The sequence below is a fragment of the Podarcis gaigeae genome, assembly GCF_964106915.1.
Source record: "Podarcis gaigeae genome assembly, chromosome: 4".
Taxonomy (NCBI): domain Eukaryota; kingdom Metazoa; phylum Chordata; class Lepidosauria; order Squamata; family Lacertidae; genus Podarcis; species Podarcis gaigeae.
In genome coordinates, this window is record NC_139677.1 from 34,231,543 (window position 1) to 34,244,054 (window position 12,512).

At 44.8% G+C, this 12,512-nt stretch overlaps 1 protein-coding gene across 6 annotated transcripts in view; it reads right to left on the reverse strand.

Annotated features, from left to right (window-relative positions):
- Window positions 1-7,621, reverse strand: part of UBE3A (ubiquitin protein ligase E3A) — a 33,184-nt gene extending 25,563 nt beyond the window's left edge. For 2 of the 6 annotated variants that reach the window (XM_083734243.1, XM_083734241.1), the window contains exons 1-2: window positions 7,024-7,576; window positions 5,471-5,585 (exon numbers count right to left, since the gene is read on the reverse strand). The gene's annotated coding sequence lies outside the window, so the exon portion shown is untranslated. Of the gene's footprint in view, window positions 1-5,470; window positions 5,586-7,023 lie in introns of all 6 variants that reach the window. The other 4 variants (XM_083734242.1, XM_083734245.1, XM_083734240.1 and 1 more) reach the window with 4 other exon arrangements.
- Window positions 7,622-12,512: the final 4,891 nt, after the last annotated feature.

The following is a 12,512-nucleotide window of genomic DNA, read 5'->3' on the forward strand; positions in this document are numbered from 1 at the left end:
ATAAAAATGATTGTAAAAAACCCCACACATCTAAAAAAATGAATTGGATTTTTGCTCTTGTAAATGTTTTTTAAGTACTGAAAGTTTCTTATTTTCTAAAAACAGCCTGCTTAAAATTAAATGTAGATCCAAGAATGTTACGCCGGTGTTTATAATTTCTTAAAACAAGAAAAATGGTCACGTCATGAACACTGGCCTGGTTCACATGTCACATTAAAACATAGACAAAATAACCTGGTTTCCTGTGAAGAACTGGCATGCTTCTGTTCATGGTTTGTTTGAACAGAAACAAACCATGAGCTCAGATTCGGATGATACAACAAGTCAGACCATGCTTTGTTTCCTGACAGTAGCAAGAGTGGGAGAGAAGGAAACTGCCTGCAATTTCAACAGCTTGAACCAGCATGCTGCTTGTTCACATTAAACCATAGCTTAAAGTAACTACAACAAAGGGTTATAGCTCAGTGGTTGCAGAGCACATGCTTTGCATTCAAAAGATTCCAGGTACAATCCCAGTATCTCTTGGTATGGCTGTGAGAGATCCCTCTCTGAAACCTTGCAGAGCCAGGAGACTATACTGAGTCAGATGGACCAATGATCTGACTCTAATTCATAGCCAAGTTCTTTTGTATGAAGTAAAGGTGAACAATGTTTTATAAAACCTCTCTGATTTTGAGGTTGAGTTTTCTTTTTGATTATGTTTGTTATGCAAATGACAAATGAGACCTTGTTAAAAGAGAAAATACTATCTTCTTCCTCACTAGATCATCATCAAGTACAGTGGTACCTCAGGTTACTTACGCTTCGGGTTACAGGCGCTTCAGGTTACAGACTCCGCTAACCCAGAAATATTACCTCGGGTTAAGTACTTTGCTTCAGGATGAGAACAGAAATCGTGCTCCGGCGGCGCAGCAGTAGCAGGAGGCCCCATTAGCTAAAGTAGTGCTTCTGGTTAAGAACAGTTTCAGGTTAAGTACGGACCTCCGGAACGAATTAAGTACTTAACCTGAGGTACCACTGTATACCTAACTGAGTGAACTTGCATTTTCCTATTTTTAAAGCTCTGTATATGAGCACTGCGATTTCTCTCAGATCTCATTATGAACATTTATAAACAAGTACCAAATACCGGCTGGGGCATCTCTGTGGCTTATCTGGAGGGGGGTGGGCAGGGAGGTTGGAGCTGTACAGATGCCTTGCTCAGTCCAGCCTAGATGTTGGGAGAGGGGCTCTGCCACACCACACCGGTCACTGCTAGAAGTACATTTCCTTTTAGAAAAATAAATTGCTCTGCCCTAACCAACCCCAGCTTCTGGGAAGTTTGGAGGGCTTAGCTTTTTAAACAAAGGCCACATTCTCATGTCACACTAAACTAAGGCTCGCCACAATATGCATCAATAGGAATAACCCCGTGTATGTTTCAAATCACGTGGTTGTTCCACACTCCCTTGTGTAACCAGAACAACAACTTCAGAGGCATTTACTTTCACTTTCCATTAAACTCAACTTGTCATTCTGGTTGAACCCAGGATTGTGGTTTAACACCAACTATGGTCAGTTTCAAAGTAAGCCAATTTCAAACCATCAGTTATTAAGTCAGCTTATATAGAAAATGACCACAGTTAGTGATAAAATATGGTCCCAGATTCAGACAAAATGACAAGCACAGCTTAAGAGGAAATGAAAGTAAAAGCTTCTCCTTCCAGATGCATGAGAGGACAGGACACGAACATCTAAGGATTGGTTGGGCTTGCTTTAGTTTTTGCATTTCGTGGTTTAGCCTGATGTGCAAATGTGGCCAAAGACATATGGGCCAAAATGTCCATATTTATTTAGAAAATGTATATCACAGGCTTCATCACAAGACCCCAGGGAAAATTACAATTCTAAAAAGAGTGAGCACAAGTTTGGGGTTGTTCGCTGCTTTATGTTTCTGGGGTTAACAAGGCAATAGAGTTAGGCAATATAGTGAAGGAGTGGAAGTAAAACAGAAAGAAGCAACCTGGATACAAAGTCTAACCTTCCATATAGTGCTCTATTCATTTACAGCAAATATGACTAAGCAACTACATTAGCCAATTAGTATACAGCACAGTTTAGAAAAATATTGTCAATGAGGGATTAGATTTAACTCTTCAATGATCCCACTGCAACCATGAAGTATTATACCTGAAAGCTACCTGGAAGAATAATTTGCGGTTTTACAAACTTTAGAAATAAAGCGTAAGAGTAATGAAATTCACATAGGAGGAAACCCAGCAAGTTGATCACTCAGGAACAAAAAACCCTAAAATGCCTGGGCAAATAGGCATGTTTTGACTTGTTATTGGCACCAGTCACATGTCTAAGGGAAGGACATCCCACAAACAGGGTACTACCATGTCACCACCTAGGAGATTTCTCCTGGTGGTAAGCAGAAGAGAAGGGAGAGTAATAGATGAATTGTTCAGTTTAGAATTAAATTGATTATAGATATCTGAGGACAGGCCAGAGAGATTTTGGATCTTATCCGTTTTCACACACTAACAACACATCCTTGTAGAATTCTATCCATGACATTTTATCTGCACAATCAGAACGAATTTCAGGAACCAAAAAGTCGTATTGAAAAATACAACATTTGAGTTGGCTGGCCCCCAAAATGGCACCTACACATACAGTTTTGGCAAGTGTAACCCTGATTTAAGGAGCCATTTGGCTTATACAGTCACACCTCGGGATACAGACACTTCAGGTTGTGCGTTTTCGAGTTACAGACACACCAAACCCCAGAAATACTGGAACAGGTTACTTCTGGGTTTTGGCGCTCGCGCATGCGCAAAAATACTAAATCGTGCTTTGCACAGAAGCGCCAAATCGCAACCCACATGTGCGCAGACAAGGCGCTGTGGGTTGCAAACGTGTCTCCTGCATGGATTACATTCGCATGGATTATGTTCTTATTAGCAGAACATTCATTCTAGTGGGTAACTGCCTAATGGCGTTTCTCTAGAACACTCAAACATCAGCAAATGAAGCAGACAGCACATTCGGGGGCAAAACTGCACGAAGATACACAAAACACCAGGAGGGGACTGAAGAACTTAATTCACAACAGAAATATTATTTGCATTATTCTAAATATTTACTCTAAACTGCTTTGCGTCTAAGATAAAACCAGATAAACTTTTCTAAATAAAAATGGCATACTGGATACCTTACTCCTGAAAATAAAGTTAAAATCCAACTATGTTTTTTTTTAAAAAAAAGCAGAGAAAACAATTAAACCCTATGTCACACAAACTTATTAAGGAAACACAGGAGTTCAGAAATTGTCTAATATTTTGTACCAATCTCAATTTTTCTATACATAAAACAAAACCAAGCCTTTATGTTTCTGCAGCTTCCAATAACAGCCTTATTCGCACATAATGCTACACTATTGTTTGTTTACACTTACTATGGTTTTGTTTTAATATGTGAAACCAGCCCAGCAAACTATGGCTTGTTTTGACTATGGTTCATCATCCTCTCAAAGCCCAAAATATTTGCTTAACCATGATTTGTTTGGCTATCTTAACTAGCTGCTTGCCAAACTACAAAGGCATGAGGCAAAAGCAGCTGGAAAACAAACCAAGTTATGGAGAAAGAAGCCATGGCTTGTTCGCTCATCTGCTAGAAAATTTGTGGCTTGTTTTAGTGTTATGTGCGATCACAGCCACAGTCAGGAAAGTTTAACAGAATTTGACTGTGATAAGCCCTTTTCAGGTATTTTGATTGCCTAATATGTAAATAACACACACAAGAAGGAGTTGTGTATATCGTTTGTAAACAGTTTGGGACCCTACATGTGAGAGCATGATGATCTAAAGCAGCAGGCATCCTCTATTCACAGAGGCTCCCCACTTCAGATCACTGATCATCTCATGCTCATGTATGGCTCTATCTTATATATCAAGAGTTGGGAACATTTAGCTCTCAAGTTGTTGCTTAACTTAAGCTCCCATCAGCTCCAGCAAGCCAGGGATGATGAGCCAACAATAAAAAGGAGGGGAGAGATATGATGGGAATGGAGAAAAGCCTTACAACAAAGGCATCTGAAAAGACATTTAGGGCTCTTTCACAGAAACGAACTAGTTGCACTGGATTTTTTTTCCTAACATGTGGATATCAGACTATAGAACCATTTCCTTTATAGTTGCTGTGCTTAGAATAACGCCCACAAATATAATATATATTGCCTAAATATTTTGAATTGTGAAGATAATATTATATCCCCAATCCAGCTCTAGTTGCTTGTGTCGCATGTAGTAGCGACCCCTGAATCAGAATACATATCCCATGCATTTTATACTTTCAACAAGTACTTGCATCAACTTATGAACACATATCTCCTTTGCTGGAGAAAACTGCTCTCACTTTAGCAAGTGTTCTCTACTTTAAGGTCCTACTTGGGCATTACTATTTTGAAGTCTGCCAGAATCAGGGCAATACATACAAGATGAAAACTGGTCACCAAATGGACTAAGGACCAGGCTTATTTTTAACTCCCTCCTGATCATACAGTTAATCCTTTTTGCTACAATGGAGGGGTCATCCACGCTAAATTACAACATCCAATAATGGTAGTGGAGATTCTATCCTTAGTGGATACAGTGGACGCTCAGGTTGCAAACGTGATCCGTGCGGGATGCACGTTCGCAACCCGCAGCAGTGCGTCTGCGCATGCGTGGGTTGCGATTTGGTGCTTCTGTGTGTGCGCAAAGCACGATTTAGCGCTTCTGCACATGCACAAACACCAAAACCCGGAAGTAACCTGTTCTGGTACTTCCAGGTTTCGGTGGGTCTGTAACCCAAAAAAACGCAACCTGAGCCGTTTGTAACCTGAGGTATGACTGTACTAGGGACGGATGCAAGCCACACGTTCCCTCCCAGAGCTATTCAAGAAAGAGTGCACATTCGTCACCCTCAACCTCCCAATAATATCTCAATAGTTGAGATTGGCGTGCCTACACCGAAACAGCTGAAGGAAAAGAAGTGGCATAGATCTGGCTGTAAGAATTTCCGTCCCTTAATCAAAAACCATGGACTATGTCTAGGGGTTGCAGTCATCAGATTCAGCAAACACTGCCACTAAAATCCACACCTGTGACACATTCATGGTATAAAAACTGTGAGCAGAAAATTTCTTTAGCTTTAAGTTAACTACAATATCTTACATACATCATTAGCACCAGCTTGGTGTACTTTTTCTACTCCCTTCAGTCAAATAAATATCTAGTATGGGTTTATTTCCCTGTCAGACTTGTTCCTCAACCTAACTTGTAGAGTTTTACTAAGTGCATTTGGACTTTAAAAAACTAGCACAGTGGCATGCAACTGGATCAGACAGCTGGATGTATACATATCCAGCCCTTCATGAACCACTTTGACAAGTGGGCGGGACTGCCCACCTGTCAGTCAGCTGTCATATGGTGTCAGGTGATTGTACCTTCAATCCACAGCAGCAAAGGACAAAATGGTGCACACTCTTGTGCTCCCAATTCTTCCTGCATCAGACTGAATTCAAGCTGCAGCTGCAAAGAAAGAAGTAGCTGTGGCAAGAACTGCAAAGAAAGAATCTATAAGTCAGACATGGGAAATGTGGATGTGGATCACCAAAAATAGCCTGGTGGGCCAGCATTATGAGGCTCAGTGGGTCTAACAGATCCATGGACTGGAGGTTCCCAGCCACTCATCTAGCACACAGCAGCAAAGTGGCGCTGGAGTTAACCTGAGGTTGATTTTGCGATGCTTGAACATGCTCTAAAATTGTGTTCAAATTTTCCACATGTTTAGAAGAGATGTATTTTAAAAGTCAGTCATCCTCTTACTTCTGATAATCATTTTTACAGAACACGGAAAATAAGTCCCTTTACTGACCATATATACTGCCTTGCATAGAGGTTACCTGAGCTAAGGTCCTGCTTTCTAGCTGGGAAATTTTCAGAAGTAACAGAACTGCCACTGCAGAAGCCCAAATCTGCATCCAATGCAACTTTAAATGTAAACATTTGTTATGGAGTATTTGTTTACATGAGGAACAGTTACAATTTCAGTTTAGGCACCTGCATCAAGCCTAGGACAGTAAGTAGTGACAAAGAGGCGAAACAGACAGCAACAATTATCCGATTAAACTAAGGGACGGAAATGTGGCTTCTAGTCACCCAATTTAAAAAATGAAACAAAACCTTGTGGGGAAAGTGTGCAAATTTCTGATTTCTAATTCTACTCAGAAACCGTCAAGCTACACAACAGCCGCCACATAATTCAGTTCGATGGCAACTACACACAACCAGAAGAGCCATGCTACCCACGTGGACCGGGAGTCCCGCTCCTAACTCTTAGGGACAAATGTTGCATGCAAACGTTTGACGGAAGCCTGCTCGCAGGAGGATGAACAAAGGAAAAAGCAGGTTAGATCAGGCCAGCAGCAGCAACGGAATAATACACACCCCATCTATATAATATCATATATTAATATATGTATGTAATATAAAATAATAGCAGAGTCCACTGCTGGGGGAACAAGGCGGCGGGCTTATCAGACCTTTGGCCCCACTCGAGGAGGCAACTTTCCCGTCTTAAGGCCTTGATAAGCGTGTTTTGTCTGGGGCGGGCGAGCGGCGGCGGCAGCACTTACGATGCGCAGCCAGGCCCGGCTCCCGATACGCGCGCCCAGGTGCTGCAGACACGGAGCACCCGGTACTTTAGCGCTCCCCCCCCAAAAAAAGCCCCGCTGCCTCCCCTCACACTATTGCAGAAAAAACACACCTGGGCAAAAAATAAAAACAGAGAGAACCAGCCCTTGGAGAAGCTGTGAACGGCGCTTCCCCGCCCGCCTCTCCTCCCTCGCTTCCCCGCACAAGGGCGAAAAGTGCGGCCGGGGAAGGGAAGGGGCGGCCTTCTCAATCCCACGACCCCCCCCCCCACCCGGGGGGCTGCGAAGGGGAACCAAGTGCCCAGGGCGGGGAGAGGCCGCCCTTCCTCCCCCCCGATACTCACCTGGCGCTGCCGCTTCCCGCCTTGGGCCCAGCAGGCGCCGCTTGCAAGCAGGACGGGCTGCCCCCTGACAGCGAGACGCCGCCCCTCCTCTTCCGCGTCGCCTTCTGGCCTAGGCCGCTGTGCCGGAGCGCGCAGGGTGGTGGTGGTAGCAGCCGCCGCCGCCGCCGCTGAGGGCTGTGAAGGAAGGGGAAGGCGCTAGGCCCGGCCCGGCCCGGCTAGGCCTGCCTGAGAGCTGAGTGGGAAAAGGGGAAGGCCGCCTAGGCGCTCTAGGCGTACGCGCGGCTGTCGAGATGGTCGGCGATGGCTGAGCAGGGGCCTCCGCGCTGCGCCTCCGCCCTCTCCCCCCGCTCGGGGTCACCCGGAGCCCAGCACCACCATGTTGGGAGGGAGGGAATTACGAGAGAGAGAGAGAGAGAGAGAGAGAGAGAGAGAGAGAGAGCGCGGCCGGGCGGGGGCAGGGAGGAGGAGTGGGGAAAGAAGAAGCGGGGGAAAGAAAAGACCAGAGGCACGGGTGTCAAGCGCGGCGCAGCTTCGGAGGACTGGCGGGGAGGGAGGGATGGCCCAGCATGCACCGTGCGCGGGGCAGCGCTGCTAAGGCGCTCTGTCTCTCTATGTCTCTGTTTCTTTTGCGTGATCGGCCGCTCTGCAAGGACCCCGGATCATAGAAAGAGGGAGGCAGGGGAGGGGAGGGGCCTTCCCCGCCAGCAGCCATGTCACGAGAGGCATCGGCTTCGCCACCGCGTGGCCTTGTCCTTGCCACGCTCAGGTCTCTCGTCTGCTTTTGAGCGGCAGAGCAGCTCCGTGCCGCGGGGCGGAGGCAGGCGAGGTTGGGTGAGGGGTCTGGCAGTGGGGAGCCAGCGAGGGGAAGAAATGGAATTCCCCGGATCAATGAAATCACCCGGGCCGTTCAGAAATGTTGACATTCACACAAGAGTGTGACCACCGTTATTTGTACTCCCTCTCCTCATGGTGCAGCCATGCTCAAAGCGGCTCAAAACAACATGCAGAATGCAATAAGATAATATCCTAGAAGTGTGTATATGTTAATGCACAACATGCAGAATGCAATAAGATAATCTCCAAGAAGTGTGCATATATTAATCTATCACTCTCCTTCCCAAGTTTTAGACATGCAGGTCAGTGAATGCTGACATTTATGTTTGAGGTCCTTGTGTCCCAGTGGTGCCTGGTGCTCTTGGGGGCTGGTAGATTCCAAGGCAGGGAGACCCAATGCTGTCAACGAAAGGCTGAGCTAGGGCAGGGCTAAGGCTGATGGCATAGTGCCCCATTTGCCCTATGGGCCAGCCTCCTGCACCTGGCTTGTGATGAAGTGAAGATGCACGGGCACTAAGATGGCGCCTGATGTCTCCACCATCTAGATGTGCATGCCTAGGGATCCTTGGATCTTGACTGTTTTCACACACTAGCAATACAACCTATAGAGCTCTATCCATTATATTTTTTCTGCACAATCAGAACGAATTTCATGAACTGAAAAGCTGTAATGAAAAATACAATTTTCAAGCCATGTGGCCCCCAAATGCAACTAGGCATTCAATTTTTGCCACAGTAATCCTGGTTCAAGGAGCCATTTATTGTCTAGCTTGTATATCTGAGTTTCTAGCTGTGTCAACACTGCTCAGGGCAGCTTTACCTTTTGGCCATTCACAACATTTACCTCAGATGACTAACTTGACACATGAATGTGGACTTTCATTCAACACGTTTTGGGTTCTGACCAACACTTAATATAGCGATATCTCTTACCCATTTATTCCTGGATGAAATTAAGTGGCTCATGCTGTTTCAAGCTTTGGTGGAGCACTGCATCATAGTTTGAAATTGGCATCATATAGATTATTGTGGCAGAGGAGGACAGCACACCTGGAAGTTACAGGACTTTTGCAGAAAGAAGGAAATACAGTATTTCTAAGGAAGACATTATGTAAGGCTTTTCATATGGTGTCACCCTGAGATGCATGCAGAGGGGAGCTTAGCAAGGGGCTTTCTGGAAACCTTAGCTTATATATAAAACTTATCACAGAACGTGGGCAGGTTCCTGACACACAGTAGATGGTGGCTAAAGGTAAAGGTAAAGGGACCCCTGACCATTAGGTCCAGTTGTGGCCGACTCTGGGGTTGCGGCGCTCATCTCGCTTTATTGGCCGAGGGAGCCGGCGTACAGCTTCCGGGTCATGTGACCAGCATGACTAAGCCGCTTCTGGCGAACCAGAGCAGCGCCCAGAAATGCCGTTTACCTTCCTGCCGGAGCAGTACCTATTTATCTACTTGCACTTTGACATGCTTTCGAACTGCTAGGTGGGCAGGAGCAGGGACCGAGCAATGGGAGCTCACCCCGTTGCGGGGACTCGAACTGCTGATCATCTGATCCACAAGCCCTAGGCTCTGTGGTTTAACCCACAGCGCCACCTGCTGTGGCGCTGCTACTGCTTCTTGCCTGCTACCAGCATTAAATAATTGAAAATGCTACCTCTGAGTGACCTTTTCTCTTCTTTTTTAAATAACTAATTGACATGGGTAGACCCCTCTTCCTAAGGCACATGTAAATGTCTATACATCAAGGATAGCGAATGTAGTGCCCTCCACTTGTTGATAGACTCCACAGGATAACTCCCATGGCTGCTTTCTGGAAATGGCCCTGGAGGCAGGAGAGGAATCACTGAAGCACAGTTCTTCCGACGCCTATCTCCTTGAGATGCTCCTGAAGGATACCATGGTCAACAATATCAAAAGCCACTGAGAGATCAAGGAGAAGCAGCGGTGTCACACTTCCCCTAGTGTCTCTCCCAGTGAATGTCATCAATGGGGGTGACCAAGGCAGTTTCCATGAAGCCAGAATCCTGAAGCCAGACTGATACGGATTCAAGTAATGTTGGACCGCAGCACTGATATAGGTAAAACTATCGAATTATCAACATGGGGAAAATTGTGGAAAGAGAGTGGGAAATTTACGGCTTGTGAAGCGATAAGGGAAAATTTAATAAAGATGTTTTACAGATGGTATTTAACACCACAGCGCCACCCGCATCCTGGATGGTGGCTAGGAGAATCTTATTATTATGGTTTGAATGCTAATAATAATATTATGCATGTTAAAAGTATAAATGGAGAAAGATAGACCGATGTTGATATTTAAGCAATCATTTTTATCCCCCAAGTTTACTTACTACTGAGCTTGTAGTTTATCTCTTGCTAACAGTTCTGTCCTAACTATGGTTACTTAGAAGCATATCCCATGGAGCTCCACAGGTCTTCCTCCCAAGTAGATGTGGGTAGAATTGCAGCTGTGGGTTAGTTGGCAATCATCATCTTGTCACATTCTGTCAGGTTAAATATGGGTTTTAGTGCCAGCAAGAATGTATAGTGAAAGGAATGGCCTGTGTAAGGTCACCTTTGAAAACAAGCCAGAGGAAAATCCATAGGCTTGTGTCCTCATATGACCTGGTGGATGACTTGCAGTACCTAAACTTTACAAGGCATTCAGAGAGCTGTTATTTATTGAAGCCGTTAAATGGAGAAAGGGAACTCCAGGATGGCATTTGTATTAGCTGGTTGTGAGTTGTTCCTGCTGTATTTAACAGGAATAGTCATTTAAAAGTTATCTAAGTTAAAAAAGGTAAAGGACCCCTGGACGGTTAAGTCCAGTCAAAGGCGACGATGGGGTTGTGGCACTCATCTCGCTTTCAGGCCAAGGGAGCTGGTGTTTGTCCACAGACAGATTTCTGGGTCATGTGGCCAGCATGACTTAACTGCTTCTGAAGCAACAGGACACTATGATGGAAGCCAGAGCGCATGGAAAAGCCGTTTACCTTCCTGCCGTAGTGGTACCTATTTATTTACAAGCACTGGCATGCTTTCAAACTGCTAGGTTGGCAGGAGCTGGGACAGAACAATAGGAGCTCACCACCATCAAGTGGTTTTGAACTGCTGACCTTCCGATTGGCAAGCCCAAGAGGCTCAGTGGTTTACGCCACAGCCCCACTGATGTCCCTAACATTACCTGTAGTGCTGGTGACAATATTGCCCCAAATGTAAGCTGAAGGGATTCTAAAGCAATAGGTGTTCTTTTGTGACTGGGGACAGCAATTATGGCTTGGGAGCTATACAACCCTTTCAGTTGCAGAGGGACCACCCCCTTAGAGTCAGGGCTGGATTTAGATGAAGAGAGGCCCTAGGCTACTCCACTTGTGAGACCCCTCCCCACCCCCACCCTCAAACTAGAAGAAAATGGAAGAGTGTTATAAACAAAATTGAGTGGAACCAAGGATGATGATGGGTATTTGAAATTCTGAAATTCAGTTTTTCCTCTAAAAGACATAATATATTATTGTTAAATACCTTGGTGATTTTTAAAAAATGCATAAAATTAACAGTGATTTTTTTTTTTTGGCAATAACTTTGAACTTTGTAAACCTGGGCAGGCCGGGTCTTCTGCTGGGATTGACAAGGCATCTGACCCTCACCTGAATCTCATAGCTCTCCTGACGAATGCTTACTCTGCAGCCACAGTGTGGAAATAAAGGATGAAGTTGCCCACCAGATACCAGGCACTCTACCATTCAAATTAGGCCCCAGTGTTTTTTGTTACAATCCCCTTCTCAATTGTAATCAATTTTAATCTAGAATTTAAATTCTCAAAACTTTCTTATTTATTAATTTGAGCAAGTAAACTACTGCTCTCACTTCATTACAAACAGTATTTCTACCTGCAACACACTTGCTATTAACTAACTAGAAGGATTACCGTTAATAGCACCAGTTTTCCTATAACTTGATATTGCTGGATAGTTTTGATGATCTGCAAAAGCATTTTTAGTTTGCATTCTGTTACCACCCTGGAACCTTTCTTTATTAGTGCCACTTTGTTTTGTACAATTCCTTGCAAATGAAGGAAAACAACTTTTCTGCTTGTATATATTGATAATATAATTTTGGTTACTGAGGACAAACAAGATTGTACAAAAACAAGACTGGATGCAGGCCTGGCCAGGACTGTGACAAAGGTGACCTGTGTGCTTGCTTGCTTGATTAACAGCTGTTGGAAATGTCAGTGTCCCTGCTCTCCCTTCTTATGGTCTTTGTACTGGATCTGGAGACTCCAATAGAGAGCATTCCAGGTCAAGAAGGACGGCAAGTGGGCACCCTATCTAATGACAGGGCAGGAGCTACATGGAGCAGGGCCTTTTCACTGGTGGTGCCCATTGTATGCATCACTTTTCCCAGACCTGCTCTCTTTTGGCCTGTATTTTGGAGCTTTATAATTTAGGAAGACTTTGGAAGAACTGGTTGACAAGTCTTATCAGTCGCTGACATATGAGCGGATTTTATTTGCTGCTATTCTGGGCTTCTAGTGCACCAGGGTTTACACTAGTGTAATAGAGTTGGCCAGGATGCCAGAAGGGATACAATTTACGAGCTTTCTCCATTATCTGCACAGCAGGGGGTGTTCAGTCAACAGTGCAAAGGCT